This window comes from Cryptomeria japonica, chromosome 11, assembly GCF_030272615.1.
Source record: "Cryptomeria japonica chromosome 11, Sugi_1.0, whole genome shotgun sequence".
In the NCBI taxonomy this organism is placed as follows: Eukaryota; Viridiplantae; Streptophyta; class Pinopsida; order Cupressales; family Cupressaceae; genus Cryptomeria; species Cryptomeria japonica.
The window spans coordinates 65,025,338-65,041,259 of NC_081415.1; positions in this window are offsets into that span (position 1 = coordinate 65,025,338).

The following is a 15,922-nucleotide window of genomic DNA, read 5'->3' on the forward strand; positions in this document are numbered from 1 at the left end:
ACAATACATTTCTCTCATAATGGAATTTAATTAATTTTTCAACAAAAGTAAAAATCAATAATTTTAACTCTATTTTTGTTTTTCTTTAAATCTAAAATCAATAGAATTAACCTTATATATTTTATTTATCTATATGATTTAAACATGGTTACTTTTCAAAATAAAACACCCATAGATTTAAATCTAATAAATTAACCAAATAAGCTAAGTTCATAACACAAAGGCATAATAATGCATTAATTGCTTATACCAACAATGAATGACAACTTAAACTTAACTAAATAACCAATCCCACTATAGCACACAAATCAAGGAAAAAGAAAGAAGACTCAAAGGCCGAACAAAAGGAACGGACGACCGACTGATGACACTCACAAGAGTAGACTGAGGGTAAGAATTAGGGTCAATAGCTATCTCCTCCACTTCCATCAAACATATAAGGCACGCTCAGACCTGTGAAGCTAGGTGGAGATGATACGCCGTACCTACCCGGTACTTGTTCTTGCAATATCCTGCATCATCACACATACATGTATATGAATATAGAATACACGATATACACACCGATGAAAGAGAATCACGATGTTCATTGTCTCATCGAAGTGAGTGAAGGAAAATCATCCCCTTGCATCCAATACAATCGCAGACATGCAACATATATATGACCCATCGCACAGGTAAAGTAAGGTGTCAGTATAATGCAATAATCCATAAATGCTACAATCACAAGTACTGAAATACTGAAAATAACTCATACATCTCATATCCAGATAAACATGAAATAATATCCAAAATGTCTGAATAATGTCTAGCAGAATGTATCAACTGAAAAGTAAACAACAACAAAATATTAGTCGAATAAGTTCGATTGAGAAGGGGTACTACATTCTCCCCCCCAAAACTAGGCTTACTCCTGGAAGCCTAAAATAGATAAGAATAGAGCTCTCTCATCTTTGCTGCATCCTCCCAAGTCACCGAGGTCTCATCATTTGGGTCCCATAGGACCCTTACCTGGTCGATGGTGCGACCCTTGAGGGTCAAATCCCGACGCTGAAGAGTTTGCATGGGCTCCATGGATAGCTACTTGTCCTCGACCTGCAAGGAGTTCCAATCAAGAACATGAGTCACATCAGGGTGATAAGGTCGAAGAACTGAAACATGAAAGACATCGTGGATGTGGGATAGACTCGGTGGCAAGGCAAGATGATAGGCAATAGGTCCTATCCTCTCAAGGATCTCAAAAGGACCAACAAAACAAGGCACCAACTTAGAACCCTTTTCATAACGGATCGGACTCTTCCGTGGACGCACTCTCAAGAACACATGGTCGCCAACAGAAAACTGACAATCTACCTTATGAGCATCTGGATACTTCTTCTGCCTATCCTATGCAGCTGCCAAATGCTCACGAATCTTCTCTACCTACTACTCCATCTCTCGAAAAATATCCGATGCAATAAGCACCCTATCCTCTAACCGATCCCAACTCAAAGGAGTATGAGAAGGATGACCATAAAATTCCTAAAAGGGAGACATACCTATGGAGCTATGATATCCATTGTTATAAGAAAACTCCAGTAGATAAATATAATCCTCCCAACGTGACTACTGGTCCATAACATATATGTGAAGCATGTCCTCTAAAACCTAGTTCACACGCTTAGTCTGACCATATGTCTGTGGATGATTTGTTGAACTGAAGTTCAACTAAGTCCCCAAAGCATGCTGAAGTGAGGTCCATAATGCTAACGTAAAGACAGGATCTCTATCAGAGATGATCTGCCTTGGAATCCAATGCAATCTCACTACATCTTCCAAGAACACACGAGCCACCACTGCTGCCATATAGGAAGCTCGAATAGGAACAAAATGAGCAACCTTGGTCAACCTGTCAACAATGACCATGATGGCATCATGTTGACATGAAGAGATAGGAAACCCAACAATGAAATCCATGGAAATGATGTCCCATTTCCAATCTGGTACTATATTAGGCTGTAAAAGCCCTACCAGGTGTTGATGCTCTTCCTTCACTTGCTGACATTCCAAACACTTTGACACAAAGTCGACAATGTCACATTTCATGCCAGCCAAATGATAAATCTGTCTCAGATCTGCGTGCATCTTCTTGACACCTGGATGTACCGAATAAGGTGTATGATGGGCCTCAGTCATGATCAGAGTATGAAGACCCTCCAAAGGAGGTACGCAGATCTGGCCAAGATGATGAAGAAGATCAACTGCCTCAAGGCTATAACCAAAAAATCTACCCTCTAAAGGCCTTTTGGACTCCAACACGGCTCTAACATCCTGATACCAAGAATCCTGAGGAAGAACTCCAAGAATTCTCTGTCTCAAGTCCACTCCAAGGGACACTGCTGAAACTTCATGCCACCTTCAACTCAAAGCATCAGCCACTACATTCTCCTTCCCCTAAATATATCAGACCTCAAAATCATACTCGCAGAGGAATTCCATCCACCTTCACTATCAAGCATTCAAGTTCGGCTGCATGAAAATATACTGCAAACTGTGGTGATCACTATGCAGCTCAAATCGACACGCTAACAGAAAATGACGCCATCTAACCAATGCATGCACTATAGCTACCAACTCCAAATCATGAACTGGATAGTTCAACTAATGGTCCTTGAGTTTGTGAGACTCATAGGCAACCACACGACCATCCTACATAAGCACTGCACCTATACCTTCTAAAGAGGCATCTGTGCATACCATAAAATCTTGAGATGGATCAGGGACTACCAAAATTAGAGCACTAACAAGGAGTTCCTTCAAGGCATGAAATGCTGACTCACACTGCTCTGACCAAACAAACTTCTTCCCTTTCCTCTGAAGAGAAGTAATCAGGTGACCTATCTAGGAAAAACCCTGAACAAAGCGATGGTAATATCCAGCCAAACCCATAAAACTTCAAACCTCTGAAACATTGGTCGTCACTGGCCAATCCACTATGGCTTGGATCTTGGAAGGATCCATAGATATAGCCTCTCCTAAAACCACATGACCAAGATAGTTCACCTCCGTCTAGAAGAAATCACACTTTGAGAAATTGGCATAAAGCTGATTCTCCCTCAAGCACTGCAATACCTGTCATAAGTGACCCTCATGCTCTTCCATAGATCTAGAATAAATCAATATATCATCCAAGAACACAAGGAAAAAATGATCAAGGTAGGTTCAAAAAACCCCATTCATGAGGCACATGAAAACTGAAGGCGCGTTTGTCAACCCAAATGGCACCACTGTGAACTCCTAGTGACCATAACGAGTATGAAATGCCATCTTATGAATGTCTACATCATGAATGTGCAATTGATGATACCCAAATTTCAGATCAATCTTAGAGAACACCTTGGCTGCCTTCACTTAATTGAAAAGATCATCTATACAAGGCAATGGATATCAATTCCGGATGGTTACCTTATTCAGCGGTCAGTAATCAATGCATAACCGAAGAGAACCATCCTTCTTCTTAACGAAGATAACAGGCACACCCCAAGGAGAGACACTAGGATGAATGAAACCCTTGGTCAACAATTCTTCCATCTGCAACTTCAACTCACTCAGCTCCTGAGTAGTCATCCAATATGGAGCTCTCAAAATAGGTTCTGCACTAGGAACCAAGTCAATGCGAAAGTCTATGTCTCACTTCGGAGGCATACTAGGAATCTCCAATGGAAACACATTAGCATACTCTTGAAGAATAGGGTGACCATCAAGAGCGATTTCTTGACTCTCTCCCTCATCCATATCCTCAAGAGTTACTGTAAAAAGTTGACATCCTCTATGCATACACCGCTTAAGTTGCATAACGGAAATCATACGTAAGGATATCGATCTCTGAACTCCAACGATCCCCACTTTCTTGCAAAGGTCATCCAAACACTCTATTGTCTTGTGACAACAGTCTAAATGAGCACTGTGAGATGATAACCAATCCATCCCCAACACTACTCCATAGGACCACAGAGGAATGACTCGAAGGTCAACAGAAGTCACAAAGGGTCCTAGGTCCAACTCACAACTAGGAAAAAAGACATCTATGAACATGCACACCCTGGTAGCCAACTCTACTTGCCACCTATCCGCCTACTTAGTAGACGCAAGTCCACACCGCTCCACAATGGACGAGGAAATAAAGGAATCTAAAGCATCAGAGTCAAAAAGCACTGAGATAGGGATACCACACAACACACCTATGGTCTCAATAATTATCCCCTAATGCTCAGCCTGGCGGTCATCCACTACTGCAAACACTCTATGGGATCTACCAGCATCCCCTACTATAGGCTTTGATGCAACTGGCCTCTAACTTCCCGTCTAGTGGGAACACTAAGGACACTATGCGGCTATATGGCCAAAATTCCCACAAGAGTAACAAGCTCCTCTACCTGGTCTTCTGCGTCTAGTCGGCCCACTGGACTGTTGAAAGCTTCCCCTGCTAGGGGCTTGAGATGCACTCTAAGAAGACTATCCTGGAAAACCTTGTTTTCTCCTCTGCTAGTTCCTGTTCCTTCTATGATGAGGGTTGCCACCCTGCTGGCCCTGGGACTATTTCAGTTTCTGCGGCTACTGTTGCTGCTGCTGTTGTCCACCCTTAACGGGTGCCTGAGGAGTCCTGAATGGTGCAGCTGACTGGGACTAATTCCCACGAGCTCTATTCCCACTAAAAGGAACACTCCCTATTTGAACTCCCAACTGTCCACCATGTGCACGGCTGAGGTTTTGCTCAACCAATCTGGCTTTCACCACCGCTATCTTGACTAAGGCTGGCTCGAAGACTCTAACCCCTCCACTGATACGATCATTAAGACCTCTTAAGAAATGCTGCATGAGCATAGCCTCATCATTGTCAATCCCAACATATTGTTTCAGCTCATAAAATCTATGCTCGAACTGGTCAACTGACATACCAAACTACCGCAAAGTGTAGAACTCATCTGCCCAAGTCTGCCTCCACTGTAGTGAGAGAAACCATGCCCTGAATCTCTCTAAGAAAATCTCCCAAGAAATGGTGTTGATACTCAAACTAATCTTCTCCTCCTCTAACCTCCACCAGATCGAAGCAAAGTCATCAAGACACATGATCGCACATCTCACTCTAGTGTTGCTACTGTAGGGAAACATAGTGAAACACTTATCCAAACTCATCAACCAAGTCTCTGCCTCAAGACCCATGCCTCGACCATTAAAGAACAGAGGGTTGGTTCTCATTAGGTCCTTGATGTGACTCAAGGGAGCTGGGTGATGACCAATTGGGACCTCCCTCCTTCTAGGAGACCTCTCTCTCTCTCCTCTGAAACATACTGATGTGACTCCCCAACCTGAGCATGGATGGGTTGCTCACCCTCAAGCTTGGGTCCTAGCCTAGCTAGAACCTCCTGAAACATCCATCTCAGCTCTTCCCTTTCGAGAACCTGCTCTTCTGCATGCAGTGAATCCTGATGAACTAACTATTCCTGCTCCACACTCACATGAGTGGGAGGTGGCAAAGGACTATTGCGATATGAACCTCGACCCCATCCCCCACCTCTACCTCTATTGCGGCCACCAACACATCCAACTCCCTTAGCTTTCCTAACCATGACCAAAACTGTAAAAGAGAAAATGGTTCAGATCTATGAATAGGATAAAGCAAGGGAAATCCAAACACTAAGACCTACACATAAGGTTAAGCTGAATGGGCTCACTACATCCCAGAGTACCCAGTGTTGAAACATGGGCTCTGATACCAAGTGTAATACCCTGCCAGAAACCTTAAAGGAATACAACGCTACAAGGCAACTAAAGGGTGAAATAGTTTTTTTTTAAAGATTAAGAACATTCATTATAACATTGCACATATAATAACACAAGCGAAAGTCTAACAATGACATCCTAAAGGGTTACCAATGAAGATTACTTCAAATAACAACTACTTTACAATGTTAATTCAATTAACCATCTAAATTAGGGAAGTTCAATTACGATAACTAACTCAAACTCAAAAACTAATTCCATATAGATAGGTCTAAAGAGTTACAATATTTATACTTCCAATGATTCATTTATACATAAGATAAAGGATAATTGAAATAACATACATCCCATTGAACTTTCAAATTACAACATTCCATAAATTACATGGCTTCAATAGAATGATTAAAGTACATAGGTTACAAAGCCAAGGTTACAAAGTTTAATAATGCAATGACCACATGGTCACAACTGTACAATAATCTCAAACATGAGGTGATAGAAGAGTCACGAACCAAGAACCACCAGCGAAGCCGATCCTCGCAAGAAGGTAAGAACCAAGATATCCGATGGGAAGTGGCACTACCACCCGACCATGTGATCCCATAATGGAACCACCCCACCGTGCTAGGAGATAGCAGAAGACCATCAAGCAAGCAATAAGGCATGTACAACAATACACATGACTCTGTAGAACTCAAGTGACTCAACTCACAAAATACTAGTAACCCTAAAGAGAGAGTGTGAACACATGGCTTAAGATGGTTACCCTAGGTAGGTCTCCATAGGTCCCGACCCCCATCCTGGGTTATCCTGGTAACATTTCCTAAACCATCGGCTCAAGCTAAGCATCATGCGGACCCTACCAACCTTTCGTGAAGACAAGGTGATAGGTTTACCATTCCAGGCCTTCCCAAAAACCTTGAGCCTATATAAGCACTCAACCCTGTGCAGGGTACAATATCTTAATTAATTTAATAACTACCCACCCCCTAATCAATTGTTAGGTTATCACTTATTATCTAACTTCCGAGGGGTTATCTTGCCATCCACTTCGGGTGCAGCCCCTGCTTGAAAGCCACTCTCTCTACTAGGACACTAATAGGAAAGGTCTCTCTATGAGAACTCTATGGCAAAACTGACAGCCATATCTAATCTTGACATAACACAGGTGAAAGACTCATAGACACTAACCCAGGATTGACCATTAGGAAGCATAATGCACAATGGCTCACATCCCCAGGGTTAAAACGACACCTGGCTAAGGGGTAAACATCAAACGAGCTCATGAAAACTTATAAAAATTGCAACGACATTTAAAGCTAGACTGCAATTATTATTAAGACAAGATCCTAAACAAGCAATTGTTCTTTCAAGCAGTCGACAACATAAAATACTTGCAATAAAGATTTCCAGAAATAAAGAAATCACATCTATTTTAACATAAGGAAACGATGAAGTCACATGTCTAATAAAATTAATTGAAACCACATTAAAAATTTAAACCCCCCAATCATTGATTATGATTAAATTATAATTTATCCAAATCGACTATATCCAAGTCAACATTTAAATCCAAATTAAACATATATATATAATAATATAAAATAATCTCAATATAATATATATTCATTGAATATAATATTATATGATTATATTATATTACATATATATAAAAAAAAATATAATATTTAATTTAAACAATTTTCACCTTAATACCCAAAAAATAAAATAAAACAAATAACTCAAATAATACTAATATTAATATTAATATTTATTACTAAATAACTTTAATATTACTATTTAATATTAAATAACATTTATATTATTATTATTTTAAAATAACATTAATATTATATTATTATTTAATAACATTAATATTTAATATTTTTTTTAAAACTAAAAAAAAATATTTAAAAAAATAGTAATTAATACTGTGGGGCCCAAGGCCTCCATGGCAGCAACTCCTTCTGCCCCAAGTATGAGGTAGCAGCGTTGCTAACCTCATACTTGGAGTAGCAGCACTGCTGCTAACCCCTGTATGGGAACGCAACATGCTGCCCAAGGAGGTTGTGTGGTTGGGTTGAGCCTAGCTCCCCACCACCACCCCCAAACCAATATGTTTTATTAATTTTTTTTTTATTAATTTTTTTTTAAAACATAGACAAATTACATACAAATTCCAAAATAAAACAAAAACAAATTAATTTTCTTGGAAAAAGAACAGAATTGAAAAAAATTAAATTAATGATTGGTAACTAAATTTTACCAGCAAGAAAAATCTTTGAGACAAAACAGAGATAAGAATTTGTTTCCCAAATCAAACAAATTCAATTCCAAATTCAAATTGGCTAGGAAATGAATTGATTACCACTCCTTAATTGGAATTTTTTGTCAAACAAGAATAGAACAAGGAAAATTTAACTCATAACTTTTCCCCAATTTGTAAAATACCAGGAAGTATTATATATTTTTTGTTAAAATTGAAGGCATGAAGGGAAATTTCTTGGCAAAATTTTGCTAGCATGACTCTATCCAAAATCACAAAAATAAACAAAACTACCATCACCAGGAAATGAAATTTCTTGCATAATCAAAATGAAGAATGGATTTTTAAACCAAAACTTTCATGAAATTGATTTGGGAGAGTTTGAAATTGCATTTTAATGACAAAATAGATTGGGATTATCAATAATCTTCATAGCAAACAAATTCCATAACACCACACTCATTTAATCAAATTTTTAACAACACACAGAAGAAGGGAAAGAAGTATATATTTTTTTAAAACAACAAAGTAGAAATCATCCAACCTATGGAGCTTCCTCGAAGAAATTTGTGAGCTTCTCTCCTTCAACAAATTACCAGAGCAAAACCAAAATCTTCCTTCCAAGCAATTTTCCAGAATTTGTTTTCTCCTCCAAAAACAAGCATTCTTTTTCCAAAAATATTTCCAGGGATAAATAGGAAAAAAATATTTTAACCTAAACTTTTAGGTTTTAATATTTTCCTCACCCAAAACATTTAAATAATAAAATTGACTTTTTCTATTTCCTTCAAAAGTAAATGGGAATTTCTTTTTTTTGAAAACAATTCATTTCTCTCATAATCGAATTTAATTACATTTTCAACAAAAGTAAAAATCAATAATTTTAACTCTATTTTTGTTTTTCTTTAAATCTAAAATCAATAGAATTAACCTTATATATTTTATTTTTCTATATGATTTAGACATGGTTACTTTTCAAAATAAAACACCCATAGATTTAAATCTAATAAATTAACCAAATAAGCTAAGCTCATAACACAAAGGCATAATAATGCATAAATTGCTTATACCAACAATGAATGACAACTTAAACTTTACTAAATAACCGAACCCACTATGGCACGCAAATCAAGGAAAAAGAAAGAAGAATCAAAGGCTAAACAAAAGGAATGGACAACCGATTAGATGACACTCACAAGAGTAGACTAAGGGTAAGAATTAGGGTCAATAGTTATCTCCTCCACTCCCATCGAACATATAAGGCACACTCAGACCTATGAAGCCAGGTGGAGATGATACCCTGTACCTTCCCAGTACTTGTTCCTGCAATATCTTGCATCATTGAATCACACATGCATGTATATGAATATAGAATACACGACATACACACCAATGAAGGAGAATCACGACATTCCCTATCTCACCGAAGTGAGTGAAGGAAAATCATCCCCTTGGATCCAATACAATTGCAGACATGTAACATATATATGACCCATCGCATAGGTAAAGTAAGGTGTCAGTACAATGCAATAATCCATAAATGCTACAATCACAATTACTGAAATACTAAAAATAACTCATACATCTCATATCCAGATAAACATGAAATAATATCCAAAATGTCTGAATAATGTCTAGCAGAATGTATCAACTGAAAAGTAAACGGCAATAGAATATCAGTCTAATAAGTCCGATCAAGAAGGGGTACTACAATTCAAATGTCTGTCTATGTACAAAATAGTTAATTTATTGAAAAAATGAAAATGATTGTTTTTGGATTTTTTATCTTTTCAAATTTTTAGGGTTTTTGGAAGAAAAAAAAATTATACTTTTATGATGTTTTCGATCTTTTTAGGAAGTTTAATGAATGTTTTTGTAATTATATTAGGATATTTTTTCTTCTTTTTAGTGACTTTTTAGGATATTTTATGATTTTTAATGGATATTTTTTCAGGACTTTAATTGATTTTTATAGATTTTTTCAAGACTTTAAAATTTATGTACATGTCATAGCCTCTAACCTGTTCATTATGATAACTCCATCAATTTATCATAACAATGGATTGGCCCCCAATTGAGGTCCAAAATATGTACAATGACCAGGTTAGAAAACATATGTACAAGGATTGGCAATAGACAGAAAAGATATTGATGCTGACCAATCACGAGCTTGGAGAAGGACACTGGGTCAAATCAAAATGGATGGGAGTGATAAAACTTTGTGTTATGTACAAATGGAATCATGATAGATGGAGAAGAAACAAAATTTCTATACGTGGTGCCTTTTTATTAGGTTTTCACCATAGTACTTGCCCAAAGCACCTGTTTTCCAGGTTTTCGCTAGAGGGTGAATGATTTTTCTTTACTATTTTTGATATTTTTTCTCCTTTTTCACTTTTTTGTAACACCTTTTCAAGATCATATTGAAGAACTACAAAGAGAAATCTATGTATAGTACTTTCGAAGGTGCATGCTATTCACAGGATCTGATAGTGGTTCTCCCTCTGGAGTTGTAAGCTGATAAGCACCTAAAACATATGTTGCAATTATAATGAAAGGGCCAACCCAATTAGGTTAAAATTTTCCTTTGATGATCTCAGTAGATTGTGAAGTCTTAGGGTAGGGTTTCAAGACCAAGTCTCTCACTTTAAAGTGTCACCCTTTGACTTTCTTATTATAGGTATGATAGAGATGATTTTGATATGCTTGCAAATGTGTCAAAGTTGTCTAACACCTTTCCTCGAGCATCTCAAGTTGATGCAGCCTGGAAACTCTATATGACTCGTCATCTATCAGGTGTTGTAAGGAGACTCCTATGGATGGAATCTTGACCTCCAAAGGTAAGATAACTTCTCCACCATACACTAGAGAGTAAGGTGTTGCAACAGTAGGGGTGCGGATAGAAGTATGATAGGCCCATAAAGATGGATTTAACTGCACATGCCAATCTCAACCAAAATCATTGAAAACCTTTTTGAGTATCTTGATAATGGTTTTATTGGATGCCTCAACTTGGCCATTACTTTGTGGATAATATGAGGTTGAGAAGAGATGTTGAATATGAAACTTCTCACAGAGTTCACAGACATCTTTATTTTTAAATGGATGACCATTGTCTGTGACTATAGCAAGAGGAACTCCATATTGACATACGATATAATTTAGAATGAACTTAGAAATTTGCGTGCTAGTAATATAGGTCATGGGTATAGCCTCAATCCATTTTGTAAAGTATTATGTAGCCATTATGATAAAATTATGTCCGTTTCTTGATGTCGGGTGGATATTTCCAATGAGATCAAGCCCCCATTGAGAAAAGGGCCATGGATAAATGATAGGTTGAAGTGCTTGTGTTGGTGTATGAATATAATCACCATGCGCCTGGCATTTGTAACACTTCTTAGCAAAGTCATGAGCTTCATTTTCTATTGTCGACCAATAGTATCCAACTCAGAATAACTTTTTAGCTAGGCTAAGACCATTGAAATGACCCCCACATATATCATCATGAACTTAGTGTAAATCCATTTGTGCTTCGTCAGAATCCAGACACTTGAGGAGGGTTCAGTAAAAGGATCGGTGGTAGAGGGTATCACCGATGATGACATATTTGGTAGCTTGTCTAATAAAGGCTCGACGTTGGTTTGTAGAAAGGTTTGGAGGTATGGAATGGGATTTTAGGTATTCATATATTTCTTTGTACCACAAGGAGTTAGGACCAACAAGGACACACACCAGATCTGATGCCAAACTTTTGAAAAAATGGGACCAACAACTACTCTACCAAAATTTCACATTTAACCATATTCTGAGGCATATCCAACATAGAGCCAATAGTCGCCATAGCATCTTCTGATTTTTTCTGAAGGTAGGGGACTTGATTAAATTGGATACCAGTGAATTTTATCTTGAAATGATCTACCATGTGCTTATAAGGGAGAAGTTTTTCATCTTTAATTTCATAGCCATCATTTACTTGGAAGATGACTAACTAATAATTTTCATAGACGTGTAGATGTGTAATATGCCACTGAATTTCTATTCTGAGTCCACTAACCAGATCCTCATATTATGAGATATTATTGGTATAATCAAAAGTTATTCTGTAAGATTTTGGAATAACATTAGCTTGAGGGGTTATAAATAAAATACTTGCCCCTAAGCCGAATCTGGTATAAGATACATCAAAATATAATTTCCATTTAATAGAAGATGTGAGAGAAAAGACTGATTCATCTAGAAAATCAGTCAACATCGGATGATCATGTTGGATAGGTGCATCTATGAGTTGATCAACTATAACTTATCCTTTTATTGCTTTTCTTTTAGTGTATTCAATATCAAACTCACTTAAAATCATGGTCCATTTTCCTAATCGGTTTGTCAGAGGTGCTTTTCTAAGCAAATATTTCAATGGATCAATCTTGGCTACCAACAAGGTCTTATGATTTAGCATAAAATTTCGGAGAATGCTCACTCAATGGTAGAATAGTTTAATTCATAGCCCAGTAATATCCCACTAATATAATAAATAGCCCGCTCTTTTCCTTGTTCATCTTGTTGGGATAAAAGAGCTCCTAATGCTATATTTGTTGCAGAGATATACAAAATGAAGGGCTTTCCATCTATGGGAGGCATTAGAACACGTGGTGATAGAAGATAATCTTTTAAAGCTTGGAATTCCTGTTGACACTGATTGTTCCATTTAAAAGCTACCCCTTTGTGCAGCAAATGTTGGAAAGGGTGACACTTGTCTGCCAATTGAACTATGAATTGCCAGATTGATTGTAACTTGCCCTAAAGGCTTCTTAGTTGATGAAGATTGGTAGGAGGAAGCATATCTAGGATTTCTTTGAACTTTTGAGGTTTGACTTCAATACCTCTTAGAAAAATAATATATCCTAATATTTTTTCGGTTGTTACCCCAAAGATGCACTTCTTCGGGTTGAGTCTAAGCTTGTATTCTTCCATCCGATCAAAGATTGGGACTATAATAGCCAAATGACTATCTCTAGTAACTGATTTGCATAACAAGTCATCCACATAGTCCTCCATTATTGTATGCATGTCGTCATGAAAAATTATTGTCATATCTCTTTGATATGTTGCTCCTGCATTTTTTAGGCCAAATGGCATTGAACATTCCAATAGTAGGTTCCCTAAGGACATGTAAAGACAGTCTTATGATGGTCTTCAGGAGATATTTGGATATGATTGTACCCACAAAAGTCATCCATTAATGACAACGACTCATATCCAGCTGTCATGTCTACTATGATGTCAATATTTGGCAGAGGAAAGTCATCCTTAGGGCATGCTTTGTTTAAGTCTCTAAAAACAGTGAAAATTCTAATGCCTCCTGTTGCTTTACTTATTGTCACTAAGTTGGAGATCCACTTTTCATAATCAATTGGTCTAACAAAGTCTAGATCCAACAATTTGTTGAGTTCAACTTTGACTAATAGGGTCACTTACGGATGCATTTTTCTCAATTTTTGTTTGACGGGCTTGGCACCTATTTTCAGCAACAGATGATGAAGGACTAAAACTAGATCAAGGTCGGGCATGTCTACGTAAGACCGGGAAAAAATTATCCTCTTGTCAAGGAAAAAGTTGACCAAATCTATTCTTTCTGGTTTTGACAATGAAGTTGCAAAATGAAAGACCTTAGGATTGTCAAGTGTACCCAAATTTACCTCTTAAGTCATTTCCACAAGCAATTTTGATTTTTCCTCACCTGACAGGGTTATGTCCAATATTCCACCTATGGGTTCCTCAGAGAGGTTTTCACCCATAGGTACATCCTTTTTTTCCACTTTTTTGTGGTCAGAGGGTGCCTTGCAATTTTCACCCAAAGACTTATTCTTTTGATTTTTTTCTTTTTTATTTTCTTTTTCAATTTTGCGACTGGAAGATGGAGTTAACTCCCCAAAATATGTTGTGGAATCTAAATCAATAGAAAATTCGACCATATGATCACCTTGTGGTATGCCTTCTCTAAGCTCAAGGAATTATGCTATTGCCTTATCATTTTCAAAGCAATCTAATTGAAGTGGTCCTTGCTGGTCGCATTAGATAAGCTATGGGTATATAAGGGGCATGTCATCATTGGTTTTAGTAAAGGTTTGGATAGTGATATTAAAGATATGAATGTCAATGGCATCACTATCTTAGCTGCTTGTATCAGATTTAGTGTTATTATTCCAGAATGATTCTATCCAAGCTTTAGGATATGTTTTGATGGGAAGAGGAATTTCATGTTTGTCTTCCATAGGCAAATTGTCAAGTTCAATGAAGACATTATCAAGGGCATAGGAGCTTGACGAATAAGAGTCCCACTGCCACTCATTAGAGTCAGTTTCAGGATGGGTCTCTTCAGGTGTTGTTTCATCATCATAATCATGCCCTTTTTTCACACGTAGTCACTTTAGCAAATGAGGTTCTGATTCACAATGGTACAATGATGATATGATGAAGGAATAAGTATCTGACAAAATATTGAGAGTGGGGGGGTGAATCAGTATGCTCAAAAACTAATACAAACTCCCAAACCCAAAATAATTCAGTCAATATAATATCTCAAATATTATCAACATCAACTAATATCAATATTAACACCAACCAGTCTGACTATTATACCAACTTAATAGTAAACAACTTCAAACTTGTAAACATCAACAATGCTTAATCAAACATCAACCTTTTCAACTCTCATGCTTTCAATTATCATGCCTTAAACAAAATAGAAAATAAGATAATAACTAAAAAAATATTTCACCACTTGACAAAAATATTTATACGTGGAAAACCTAAATAGGTAAAAACCACAGTGAGATGAGACTCACAAAGACAGCTATCTGAACTCTTCTGAAGTTCACCCTATTAGAAGCCAAGCCTTTTAAAGCTTTAAAATAAGTCATGTTAAGAACTGATTCTGGTAGGACTCACCCAGTTAGAGGATTTTACAAATATGCCTTGATAAAAAGCCCAATACCCTATTAGGAGTAACTTCACTAGAGAATTTGATAATCCAAACAAATGGATCACCTTGTGAGAGGGTTTAGAAAGTAACCAAGCTTGTTAGAGCTTACCTAGTTAGGGGATTTCAATCTCTGTTGTGATTCTTAGAAAACAACAGGTTTTTTAGATTTTACTGAACAATACTACATCTGCTTGATCAGATCCTTCTTAAGCTTCAAATCTGCCTTCACTCAAATTCCAGATCCATCCTTTGGTTAGGCAACCTCACACTCAACAAATTTCTGCCAACTTTGCCAACGCATAAATGAAACAACATCATCAACCTTAAATACAAATCAAATAGGTCGGTAACACAACAAAAACCTAATTCTCATCATCGAGATTAAAAACAAGTCGGTACAATCTTGACCATTAGGAATCATAACAATCTCTTCACATTTAACAAGAAAATTCTAACCATTCCATAATCACCACTTCATCAGACTTGTAACTCATCATACATTATGCATTTGATGCAATCCACTTTTCTCTTTTCGAAGACAATCAAACATGCCAAAATAACATGAACTCATCTTCAAACAATGACCACTCATGTCACCATCATTACCACTCGATCATCAGATCACAAATCAATAAACTTGATCGGTTAGGGTGTAACAAAAACAACTGGTAGGGTTTACCGATTACATAACATAGAAAGTTTTAACCTTATACACCAGTTCAACATACAAACTACCACATACCGTTTACAAAATCTTCAAAGTTTATCACACCGGTTTACAATACAAAAGAAATAATCAATAATTACATCAATAAAATCATGAATACCATTCACCAGTTCAATTGACATCAATGACGACATATCATTAATGCAATGTATATGCAAAATGCTAACAATCTCCCCCTTTGGCA